This window comes from Chiloscyllium punctatum, chromosome 30 (assembly GCF_047496795.1).
Source record: "Chiloscyllium punctatum isolate Juve2018m chromosome 30, sChiPun1.3, whole genome shotgun sequence".
In the NCBI taxonomy this organism is placed as follows: Eukaryota; Metazoa; Chordata; class Chondrichthyes; order Orectolobiformes; family Hemiscylliidae; genus Chiloscyllium; species Chiloscyllium punctatum.
In genome coordinates, this window is record NC_092768.1 from 25,171,013 (window position 1) to 25,184,648 (window position 13,636).

Sequence of the window (13,636 nt, forward strand, 5' to 3'; positions counted from 1 at the left end):
AGGTCACACAATCTGAAAGCTGAATGAAACTATTTAGGAGCAGGTAAGCATGCTGGAACAGAGAGAGATTGAGGAAGCGGATGTGTTGAAACTTTTGACAAACATTAAGATTGACAAGTCGCCGGGGCCAGACCAGATTTGTCCTCGGCTGATTTGGGAAGCAAGAAATGTGATTGCTTCGCCGCTTGTGAAGATCTTTGCATCCTCGCTCTCCACCGGAGTCGTACCGGAGGACTGGAGGGAGGCAAATGTAATTCCTCTCTTCAAGAAAGGAAATAGGGAAATCCCCAGCAATTACAGACCAGTCAGTCTAATGTCTGTCACCTGCAAGGTGTTAGGAAGAATTCTGAGGGATAGGATTTATGACCATCTGGAAGAGCATGGCTTGATTAAAGGCAGTCAGCATGGCTTTGTGAGGGGCAGGTCATGCCTCACAAATCTTATTGAGTTCTTTGAGGATGTTATTACACAAGTTGATGAGGGTCGAGCGGTGAATGTTGTGTATCTGGACTTCAGTAAGGCATTTGATAAGGTTCCCCATGGTAGGCTCATTCAGAAGGTCAGGAGGAATGGGATACAGGGAAATTTAGCTGTCTGGATATAGAATTGGCTGGTCAACAGAAGACAATGAGTGGTAGTGGAAGGAAAATATTCTGCCTGGAAGGCAGTGGTAAGAGGTGTTCCACAGGGCTCTATTCTTGGGCCTCTACTCTTTGTAATTTTTATTAATGACTTGGATGAGGAGATTGAAGGATAGGTTAGCAAGTTTGCAGAAAACACAAAGGTTGGAGGTGTCGTTGACAGTATAGAGGACTGTTGCAGGCTGCAGCGTGACATTGACAGGATTCAGAGATGGGCTGAGAGGTGGCAGATGGAATTCAACCTGGATAAATGCGAGGTGATGCATTTTGGAAGGTCGAACTTGAAAGTTGAGTACAGTATTAAAGACAAGATTCTTGGCAGTGTGGAGGAACAGCAGGATCTTGGTGTGCAGGGACATAGATCCCTTAAAATTGCCACCCAGGTGGACAGGGTTGTTAAGAAAGCATATGGTGTTTTGGCTTTCATTAACAGGGGGATTGAGTTTAAGAGCCATGAGATCTTGTTGCAGTTCTATAAAACTTTGGTTCTAGTCGCCCTATTATAGGAAAAATGTGGATGCTTTGGAGAGGGTTCAGAGGAGGTCTACCAGGATGCTGCCTGGAATGGAGGGCTTATCTTACAAAGAGAAGTTGACTGAGCTCGGACTTGTTTCACTGGAAAAAAAGAAGGAAGAGAGGGGACCTAATTGAGGTGTACAAGATAATGAGGGGCATAGATAGAGTTGATAGCCAGAAACTTTTTCCCAGGGCAGAAATTGTTAACATGAGGGGTCATAGTTTTAAGCTGTTTGGCGGAAAGTATAGAGGGGATGTCAGAGGTGGGTTCTTTACTCAGAGAGTTGTGAGAGCATGGAATGCGTTGCCAGCAGCAGTTGTTGAAGCGAGGTCATTCGGGATATTTAAGAGACTGCTGGACATACATACGGTCACAGAAATTTCAGGGTTCGTACTTTAGGTTTACCTTGCATGAGGATCAATGGTCGGCACAACATCATGGGCTGAAGGGCCTGTTCTGTTCTGTACTATTCTATGTTCTATGTTAACACTGATTTCTCTCCACAGATGTTGGCAGACCTGCCAAGCTTTTCAAACAATTTCTGTTTTTGTTTCTCACACAATCCCCACTAGATTTGTGCCTGTTAGAACATAGAACATAGAACAATACAGCACAGAACAGGTCATTTGGCCCACGATGTTGTGCCGAACATTTGTCCGAGCTTAAGCACCTATCCATGTACCTATCCAATTGCCGCTTAAAGGTCACCAATAATTCTGACTCTGCCACTCCCACAGGCAGCACATTCCATGCCCCCACCAATCTCTAGTTAAAGAACCTACCCCTGACATCCCCCCTAAACCTTCCACCCTTCACCTTAAATTTATGCCCCCTTGTAACACTCTGTTGTACCCAGGGAAAAAGTCTCTGTCTGTCTACTCTATCTATTCCCCTCATAATCTTATAAACCTCTATCAAGTCACCCCTCATCCTTCGCCGTTCCAATGAGAAAAGGCCGAGCACTCTCAACCTATCCTCGTACGACCTATTCTCCATTCCAGGCAACATCCTGGTAAATCTCCTCTGCACCCTCTCCAAAGCTTCCACATCTTTCCTAAACTGAGGCGACCAGAACTGCACACAGTACTCCAAATGTGGCCTTACCAAGGTCCTGTATAGCTGCAACATCACCTCACGACTCTTGAATTCAATCCCTCTGCTTACAAACTCTATCTACCTGAGTGGCAACTTTCAAAGAGCTATGAACATAGACCCCAAGATCCCTCTGCTCCTCCACCTTACTAAGAACCCTACCGTTAACCCTGTATTCTGCATTCTTATTTGTCCTTCCAAAATGGACAACCTCACACTTGACAGGGTTGAACTCCATCTGCCACTCCTCAGCCCAGCTCTGCATCATATCTAAGTCCCTTTGCAGCCGACAACACCCCTCCTCACTATCCACAACTCCACCAATCTTCGTATCGTCTGCAAATTTACTGACCCACCCTTCGACTTCCTCTTCCAAGTCATTAATAAAAATTACAAACAGCAGAGGACCCAGAACTGATCCCTGTGGAACTCCACCTGTAACTGGGCTCCAGGCTGAATATTTACCATCTACCACCACTCTCTGACTTCGACCGGTTAGCCAGTTCTCTATCCACTGGCCAAACTTCCCACTATCCCATGCCTCCTGACTTTCTGCATAAGCCTACCATGGGGAACATTATCAAATGCCTTACTAAAATCCATGTACACTACATCCACTGCTCTACCCTCATCCACATGCTTGGTCACCTCCTCAAAGAATTCTATAAGACTTGTAAGGCAAGACCTACCCCTCACAAATACGTGCTGGCTGTCCCTAATCAAGCAGTGTCTTTCCAGATACTCATAAATCCTATCCCTCAGTACCCTTTCCATTACTTTGCCTACCACTGAAGTAAGACTAATTGGCCTGTAATTCCCGGGGTTATCCCTATTCCCTTTTTTGAACAGGGGCACAACATTCGCCACTCTCCAGTCCCCTGGTACCACCCCCGTTGACAGTGAAGATGAAAAGATCATTGCCAACGGTTCTGCAATTTCCTCTCTTGCTTCCCACATAATCCTAGGATATATCCCGTCAGGCCTGGGGGACTTGTCTATCCTCAAGTTGTTCAAAATGCCCAACACATCTCCCTTCCTAACAAGTATCTCCTCTAGTTTACCAGTCCGTTTCATACTCTCCTCTTCAACAATACAGTCCCTCTCATTTGTAAGTACTGAAGAAAAGTACTCATTCAAAACCTCTCCTATCTCTTCTGACTCAATACACAGTCTCCCACTACTGTCCTTGATCGGACCTACCCTTGTTCTCAGCATTCTCATGTTTCTTACATATGCATAAAAGGCCTTGGGGTTATCCTTGATCCTACCCGCCAAAGATTTTTCATGCCCTCTCTTAGCTCTCCTAATCCCTTTCTTTCGCTCCCTCCTGGCTACCCTGTATCCCTCCAACGTTCTGTCTGAACCTTGTTTCCTCAACCTTATGTAAGCCTCCTTCTTCCTCTTTACTTGACATTCAACCTCCCTCGTCAACCAAGGTTCCCTCACACGACCATCTCTTTCCTGCCTGACAGGTACATACATATCAAGGACGCATCGTATCTGTTCCTTGAAAAAGTTCCACATTTCAATGACATCCTTCCCTGACAGCCTATGCTCCCAATTTATGATCCTCAGATCCTGTCTTGCAGCATCATATTTACCATTCCCCCAATTGTAAAACCTACCCTGTTACACGCACTCTCTCCTTAACCAAGGTGAAAGTCACAGAATTGTGGTCACCATCACCAAAATGCTCACCCACTAACAAGCCCATCATTGTCCCGGTTCGTTACCCACTACCAAATCCAATATGGCCTCCCCTCTGGTCGGACAATCTACATACTTGGCCTAATGCCAATTCAGGGACCAGCCAACCTCAGAGCTATGGCCTTGACAGCTGCCCGCAGCCCTGGCCAGGGGGTTCGAAATACAGTCAGGGTGACTGTGAAGAAGATTGAGGATCATACACCGCTCGACCGCGCCCTGTTTATCAAGAAGGTATTGTTGGGATGCTGTGGGTTTGCTGCTGCGGACGTGTACTGCCTGCAGGATTTCCCTGGGGCAGGCTACTTTGATGTGACCTTCAGAAGCGTGAAGCAGTGTGAACAGCTCCTGAAGGTCTTCAAGGAGAAGGAAGGGGAGCCGCTGTTTTCCATCTTGTCAGCGACCTCATTGTGTGTGCTTCCTGCACAGAGGAATCGGGTTGTTACAATCCATATGTACAACCCTTATGTTCCAGCGGCTGATGTTCTGACCTTCCTGGGAAGGTACATCCAAGTTGAGGGAGAAGCCACTGATGTGATCGACCCCTTTGGGATCTGGACCAGTAAGCGGCAGGTTAGGGTAACTCTGAGGGCCAATGATAGTGGGAACATCCTCCACCCACCCTCGAGCTTCGCAATTGGAGGGAGCAGAGGCTACCTGACAGATGCAGGGCAGCCAAAAGTGTGCCGAACCTGCGGGAAGTCGGGACACGTGGCGGCGGATTGCAAAGTGACCATCTGCAGGAACTGCAAACAGGAGGGTCACATGACTAAGGACTATCAGGAAGAAAAGAGCTGCAACCTGTGCGGAGAGGCAGGCCACATGTATAAGACCTGCCCAAGACGGGGGGGCCCCACTTACGCACAGATGGCTGGAGGTGGCAATGTGACCCGTGGACCCCCAAAGACCAGTAAGGTCCACCCGGACAGCAGGGAAACGGAGTCTGGTGACACCCAGAAAGACCAGGCTGGAGTGGAGGAGACGGCAGCCAGCGGGGAGACACAGCAGCTGATCCTAGCTCTAGCCGGGCAGATGGAAGAAATGGAGGAGGAGGAGGTAATCAAGCAGGCAGAGGAGTGGATACCTGTTAAAAACAGGAAGAGGAAATCTTGCCAGGCCCCAAAGCCTCCCAGCAAAAGGGGAAAAGACAGCTGCACGAGGGAGGGACGGCCAGCTCTTCGGAGGGGGAAGATGGACGCAAAGAAGGCCATCACCACCAGAAGAAGAGACAGAGCGCCGTCGGTAAAGAGGAGGGCATTTCCTCCCAACCAGGAAACAACGGACCCCCCGAAGTCCACCCTCCACCCAGTGAGAACCAGGGGGTACCCACTGCCCCACAACTACAGGCAACCGAGAGCTGTGATCCTCTGACAGTCCCATTGTCAGACACAGAACTGGACAGTGAGGACCCTTGCCTTGGCTCAATGACACCAGAGCGGGTAAATGACCCCAGTGAGGAGCTGGATAGCTACCTCAGCCCAGCGAAGGTCCAGCAGTTCGTGCTTACCGTGGGGATGTAGACAAGCTACCCCAGAGACAGGACAGTCAAATGGACAATGATAACCCCCATAAACTGGGGGTTAAAGAAGTTGCATTTGCTTTCATATAACAGGTGGGTTCTGCTGAAGCCACAGCCAAATACCAAGAGACTGGATAGTTAATAAAGGTAACTGTTAATAGGATAACTGTAAATTTGATTAATTCAATTTGTTCTTTGTAATGTTAAGACATGCAATGTATATAACTATGAACAACATGGAAAATTGTACAACTACCAGAGATTTATTTACATGAATAAAGTATATTTTGAAATTTAAAAAAATCTACATACTGAGTTAGAAAAGTTTCCTGGACACACTGCACAAACACCGCCCCATCCAATCTACTTGATCTAAAAGAGCTTCCAATCAATATTTGGGAAGTTGAAATCGCCCATGACTACTACCCTGTAGCTTCTGCACCTTTCCAAAATTTGTTTCCCAATTTGTTTCTCCACATCTCTGCTGGGGGGCCTATAGTAAACACCCAACAAGGTGACTGCACCTTTCCTATTTCTGACTTCAGCCCATACTACCTTCAAAGGCAGATCCCCCTCCAACTGCCTTTCTGCAGCCGTTATACCATTGTTAACACTGTTAACACTGGCGCTTTAATATCAGTGTCTTCCTGATATTATGAGAAAAACTGTTCCTCCATTGTCACTCCAGATGGAGCCAGCCCAGTCTCCTCTCGAAATCCTGTTTCCGTGCTCTATTCCTCTGGTTAGACAAAACCCTTCACTGCTCTGACACACAGCACTGATGGCTTCAGACACTTACCCAAATGGATCCACATAAAGTACAATGTTTCCAGGAAGCCTTTCCCAGAATTAACAACTAGTGATGTGAAGATGTAAACTGGGGCCTTACAGCCTCTGCACAACTGGATCATTAAAATGAACACACGTGTTTACCTGGGTGAATGGTGTGTATCATTTCCCTCCAGACTATGTACTGTAAAGGGCCAGTGAACTGCCTGAGAGACAGAGAGGCACCAGTAGCTGAGAGATTATTCCGCTCATCACTAACCCTGTAAACATTAAACAGTTGTTATAATAAATTCTGCTTTGTTTGAACATTCATGAAATTATTTAAACATTCAAGCTTTCAGCATTGTTTGTGTTTGAGTGAATAAGCCAGAAAGTGAAATGTTCATCTTATTTTTGGAACTGATCCAAACAGAATTTGATAATGCAAGGGCAAGGGTTGGAAACTCTCAGGTCCAGAGGAAGGCCCATGTCCTGATAAGAGATCACCTACCATGGAGACGATAAACATTCTCTCCATCCCCTTGCTGTATTATAAACAGAACTTGTGGAGCAGAGACAAGGAAACTGAAACATCTGGATGCTTTGTGTCCAACTGTGCAAGACATGAGTTCCCCCAACCCTTTGAAAATGCTGCTCCTCTACTTCCAGCCTCTTGACCATCTCTGATTTTAGTCTCTCCCCCATTGGAGGTTGGACCTTCAGCTGCCAAGACCCTCAGCTCTGGAATTCCCTCCCTGCGCCTCTCCATCTCTCTATTCCTCTTCCCTCCTTTAAGATGCTCTAAATCCTGCAAAAGTTATTTGCATTAATATCTCAGTGTCATTTTTATTTTATTGATTTCTAAAGCTCCTGTGAAACAGCTCGAGACATTAGACGTGCTCTTTAAATACAGACAAGTATTAGAGTGAAAAGGTTAAACAGTGAGTTTGCACTCTCAAAGTACACCCCATTCTCCCTTTAAACTCTGACTGTCTCGGGTCGGTCAGGATCCATGCAGGGACAGGGATGGCCATTCCCTGGAAACATGGGCCGTGTGTCTCTCACAGGGTCAGGGGGAAGGTCACAGTCACACAAACAGCCCAAATCAGGGCAGTGATCACTTCCAGCCTGAGAACCAGGTTGTGTTATTTACAAGCATCCTGTCTTTGTTTGCAATATTGTTGAACAGTTTTATCAAAGCTAATACTGTTTCAATCTGCAATAAGCTTCTTCTTAGAAAAAACACTTGTGTTGAATCATAACCAGAGTTATTGTCGTCCGATAAACGACCCTTTAAAGCGGCGACAATAATCAGGCAATAAACTATAATAACCGGCCACTGAGTTAGAGGAAACTGTGCAGAGTTTCAGTAAAGAGCATGTCCTACCTTCTCTTCCGACAAGCTTCCTCCTGAAAGAAATGAATCACAAACAGTGAGGATGGCAGTAACAGATTTCAGGAGGAGACAGACAGGCTGCTGAAATGAGCAGACACAACACGGAAGTGTAACGTGATACATTTTGGAAGGAAGATTGAGGAGAGGGAAAAATAAACTGAAGCTGACCATCAATCCCGCACACAGACACAGTGACTCTCACACTCCCACTGTACCAGACACACCCACACACTCTCCACATGAAACTGGAACTGGATTCCAATGGGAGTTCCAGGAGATAAATTAAACTTGGAGAACACGGACATAATAATTAAGCAACGACCAAGATCACAACACATTCCCGGGAGGCGTCGGTTTTCCTGAGATTCTGCAAACAGTGTGGGGGCAGTTAGTTCTGTGACAACATCAGAACCATCCAGGAAGAAATTCAATGCAATTCCTTTTTTCAGTAATTACTACATCGACGTAACAATTATCACCAGCTTTTTTTTTGTAACTGGGTGAAAGTTCCATCACCTAACCTGGAATATATTCCCTCACCTTCAGAAATATCAGCTCGTCTTTTTGTTCCATTTGTTTCTGCAACTTTGAGTGTTCCTCCTCAATAGAATTTAAATTCTCCTGAATCTCTCGAAGGTTTTTCTCCATTGGTTCCACAATCCTCTCCTCTTCTTCCCTGAGATCTCTGAGTAAACGCAGCTCTTTCTCAGTGAGAATCTGGTGCATTTTAGTGAACTCGGATGTGATGTGGGTCTGCAGACTGCTCGCCTGTTCCTACCAAATGAAATGTGAAACCTCATTAATGTCCAGCGATAAAGGAACCAAAACTAACCGAGATCCCAGAGAATCAGCACAGGGAGAGCTCACCCTCACTTCGGAAATCTTCCGTTTCTGGGTCAGTTCTGTTTGTAGAACCGCCGATTTCTTCTCTGTGAGAGAATCTAAGGAAGATTTCAGCTGATCCTGGGATTGCGAGAGAAATTACAGAATTAAAGTGTCAGAACACAAACGCATTATAAAGCCCTTAGTTTAAAAATATTCCCTTTTACCTTGTAAGACTCAACAGCCTCATTGATCGGCAGGAAGCGGTGCTCTCTGTGTTCCCGCGAATCTCTACAAATCAGACATATCAATTTCTTGTCAGTTTCACAAAACAGCTTCAGACCTTCCTGATGTTTCTCACAGTGAGGTTTACTTTCCTTCTCTTTCACTTCCAGTTTTAAATTTCGAGTCTCCTCGGTCAGATTCGCTAAGGCCCAATTTACCCTGAGGTTTCTTTCCGGAAACTTCTCTCGACATTGCGGGCAGGAGTTTATCCTCATGTTTTTCCAACTCTGGGTGATACAGGAGCGGCAGAAGTTGTGTCCACACTCCAGTGTAACCGGATCGGTGAAGAAATCCAGACAAATGGGACAAATAGTCTCCTCGGTCAGTCTCAGGAACCACTGTTTGGAAGCCATGTTCACCCTCAGCACTTCCTGATTCAAACCGCTTTCAGTTTCAATGTGGCTGCGCTGGTGAACACATTCAGTTTCATCAGTGACTGACAGATTTCACTGCAATTGCCAGCGAAGAATCACTAGTAACTATGTTTTATCTAGACTTTGACCGGAAAAACAGTGAAAAACAACATTTTGAAGGAGATACAGGGTTAGAACGCCGCGGGGGCTTTGACCCCGGCCCGGGAAGGTGCCGAGAAAATTACTTTTGGGGGCGGGGACAGTGTGTTTGTGTCTGAGAGAGAGAAAGAAAGAGAGGGCGCAGGTGAGAGGTAGAGGTGGAGATGGGCGGGGAGCCAGTAGTCCCTGAACTCACTGCCGATCACAGACCCTCTGGTGATGCCCAGGGTCAGATCTGGATCCGTAATCTGAATTGTGTGCATGATGGCTGGCACTCAATCTCAAACACAAAGAACTATTAAATGATCAGATGGTTTTGCGATAACAGATGCAGAAATGGGACTCCGAGGTTCTTGCATTTATGTAGCGCCTTTCGCAACAATAGGCCATAACTAATAAGACATGTACAAACTCCACACAGAGAGTCGCCCGAGGTTGGATCTCGGACGCTGTGAGGCAGCAGTGCGAACCACTGAACTACCGTGCTACCCTCCAACAGTCTGGTCATCCAACAGTGCTCACACTGAAAAGGCTAGACCGATTACTCATTTCATTTTCCGATTGTACTTTTCAGGATTGTACTTTGTGCACATTGTCCGCTCCATTTCCTTAGATCATTTCGGGTGGAGTTATTGTCTGGGATATATTGAGGCGTTGCATGAACGCAGCTTTCTCATTGTTACACCTTATTGTCCAACAGGTTTGATAAAGATTACAAACTTTATGAACTCTGCTCCTTCGTTCACCTGACAAACTCAGAAAGCTTGTGATCTTAAACAAACCTGTTAGACTCTTACCTGGTGTCGTGTGACTGCAGATTTTGTCCACCTCAATGCAACACTCGGACCTCCTGGTATTGTTACGCGTTGCACGGCTGCCACCTGTCGGCAGAATCACAACGCGGCAGTGAAAATAAAACAGCCACTAGTAAAAAAGCTCGAAACGTGAATGTTTTGATTGTTAATGCCCACAATGGGCTGAATTGCCCGCTTTTGTCGGTCAGATAGTTTCTGTGGAGAAAGTGAGGACTGCACATGCTGGAGATCAGAGTCGAAGAGTGTGGTGCTGAAAAAACACAGCCATTCCGGCAGCATCCGAGGAGCAAGAGAATCGACGTTTCGGCTTATATAAGCCCTTCAAATGGTAGAGCAAACACGATTAATGTATGACCTCATTCTGCTCCAGTATTCCTAGATTCCCATGAAATATATCAGCCACGATAGTGGTGGTGCAAATCACCGTGCTCATGTATCTTGTGGTGTTATAACATAGTCAGCAGTGGGGAAGCCGGCAACTATATATTTACAAAGCCGAGTCAACCTCAGAAGTGATAACATGGTATTCTGACCCTGTCAAGCTCCTGAATATCCAATTGAATGCCTCAATTAAAATTACTGTTTGTTACAAAGTGCCTTTCTTGAAATCTCAATGCTTCTTCCAGCCCATGAAGTATTTCAGAATAGAATTCAATGTTGGAACGTGAAACATAAGGCACCCAGTCTGTATCGAGCATTCACCCATAAACACGAATGTAAACAAGTCATCTAATCGTTGTAATGTTGAATGAGGGATAAATATTGGCTGTGGAATTCTTTTTCTTTTCACCCCCACATGGGGTTTGGATCAAATTGTCATTGATCGGAGTGCACTCCCAATACTGCAGCACTCCCTCGAGTGTCAGTCTGGGTTTAATGATCATGTCACACACAGAAAGTTCAGACCACATATACTCTGCTCCAAATTATTAATATTTGGGGTCTCAGCACAGATCAGAGCACAGCACTACTGGACATAGATCTCCAGTCAGAAAAACACCCTCCCACCATTTGACATCTCCTTTATCAGCCAGCCATGAGGGACATTTTCAAAGGCCTAGCTAACATCCATTTACACCAAAATTCATCACTCAGCATTCATCAATCTTCTTTGTCAATTCCTCAAGAAACTCAGTGAAGTTTGTCAGATGTGACCTCTCCTCTGCTTTGCCATTTAATAAGATCATAGCTCTATTGATCATTCCCAACTCCAGTTTCCAGCCTTAACTCCATAACCTTTGATTCCCTTCCTCATGACAAATCTATCCATCTGAGCCTTGTATATAATAAATGACCCAGCCTCAACAGCCCTCTTCAGCATCAAATTCTACACAAACTCTGACAATGCTGGAGAAATTCAGCAGGTCTGGCCGCAGCGAAGGTGTGAGAAATTATTCAAATCTAGTGTGACTCTTGTTCAGAGTTGTGTCTGTCCAGTGGGAGGGTGTAGAAAAGTATTGATTTATGTGATGGGTTTGAGAGGCTTCACAGTCCTTTTCTCACAACAAAGGCACAGCCCTGCAATGTAAAAGGGAATTCAAGAAGATAACATGGAGTCCTTGGTTGGCAGTGGGGAAGCTAATGCCTCAGTCTACTTGAAATCTAATTCAAAGACTTTTTGAAATGGTCTGGAAGAATCTGCATTTCACTGCCAATTTCAAGGTATCTGGCAAAAACAAAAATTGCTTGAGAAATTTGAGCAGTGTCACTGGAGCTAAAATGTTGTCGCTCTTTCTCTTCACTCACGCTGCCAGATTGCTGATTTTCACCAGCAATTTCTGTTTTTGTAGCTCACCTTGGCAGTGAAAATTGAAGTTTGCAGTGCACCTAGTTGTCAACAAACAAAGAATTTGCAAATGCTGGAAATCTGAAACAAAACACAAAATGATGGAGAAACTGCTTTCTTTCCACAGAAGCTGCCAGACCTGCTGAGATTCAGTGTTCCTGGAACAGACTGATACAGAACATTACTGTAAAACTCACTTCTTCTAAAAAAACGCACTCACTGTCACCCAGTCAAATTCATCTTCATGTTATCACTGGCATTTCATTCCGTGGGCTTCAATTTTACTTTTAATTCTTTTACGTAACAATTTTACAATAGCCTTTTCAAGTCCAGAATCAAATTCCGTCTGCATCCGAATTGTGTCTTCATTAGAAAGCTCAATCAACCCTGTTAAGAAGAAGGTGTTTGGTATGCTTTCCTTTATTGGTCAGAGCATTGAGTATAGGAGTTGGCAGGTCATGTTCCAGATGGACAGGACATTGTTTAGGCACTTTTGGAATATTGCATGAAATCTGAAAGGATGTTGTGAATCTTGAAAGGGTTCAGAAAAGATCTACAAGGACGTTGCCAGGTTTGGATAATTTGAGCTATAGGGAGAGGCAGAATAGGCTGGGCCTATTTTCCCTTGAGCACTGGAGGCTAAGGGGTGACTTTATAGAGGTTTAGAAAATCATGAGGACATGAATAAAATAAATAGACTAGGTTTAGGGTGAGAGAGGCACGCTTTAAATGAACGAAGGGCAACTTTTTCATGCAGGGGGTGGTGCGTGTATGGAATGTGTTGCCAGAGGATGTGATAGAGGCTGGTACAATTACAACATCTAACACACAGCTGGATTGGTATATGAATAGGAAGGGCTTTGAGGGATATGTGCAAAGTGTTGGCAAATGGGAATAGATTAGGTTAGGATATCTGGTCAGCATGGACGGGTTGGGCCGAAGGGTTTATTTCCATGCTGCACTTCTCTATGACTCTATGACTTGCATTGAACAAACCCACACTGGCTTTCCTCAATTATCAAGAATTGTTTAACTGTGTTGAACATTATCCTTAAATTTTCCAACTGCTGAAGCTTTACATTTCCACTTTATTTAAGAAACCAAAACACTTACAATACTACAAAATTGTATGAAAGTTAGACTGTAAAAACAATATTACAGGGCAGGAGGGGAAAAGGGACAGACTTGGACCAGCTGAATACTCTCTCCATGCGCCTTTACAGCCACACGGTCTGAAATACGTGCCACTGCCCACCACATGACAATTTTCAGACAACACTGAGTGTGGACAGTGAGGAAGGTTCACAGAAATTATAGAAGGACTTTGAAAGTAGGCTGAGAAATGGCAAATAGAGTTTAATACAGATAAGTCTGATTTCTTGCATTTTGGAAAGTCAAATCAAAGTAGGAGTTTCATGGTGAGTGTTAGGGCCTTAAGGACTGTAGTAGAACACAGTTACCTTGGAGTTCAGGTACATGGTTCTCTGAAAGTGGAGTCACAGGTAGATGGGGCAATGAAGAAGGTTTTTTGGCCTACTGGTCTTCATCAGTCAGGGTATTGAGTATAGAAGTTGGGAAGCTATGTTGCAGTTGTACAGGACATTGGTGAGGCTGCATTTGGTCTATTGTGTTCAGTTTTAGTCACCTTACTATAGGAAGAATGTTATTAGGAAAGAATGCAGAAGAAATGTAAAAGGATGTTGCCTGGACTCAAAGGTCTGAGTTACAGGGAGAGGTAGGACAAGCGAGGATTGTTTTTCTTTTGAACATAGGAGACTG

At 45.0% G+C, this 13,636-nt stretch overlaps 1 pseudogene; it reads right to left on the reverse strand.

Moving 5' to 3' along the window:
* Positions 1–13,636, reverse strand: part of LOC140455112 (uncharacterized) — an 86,809-nt pseudogene that overhangs the window by 8,689 nt on the left and 64,484 nt on the right.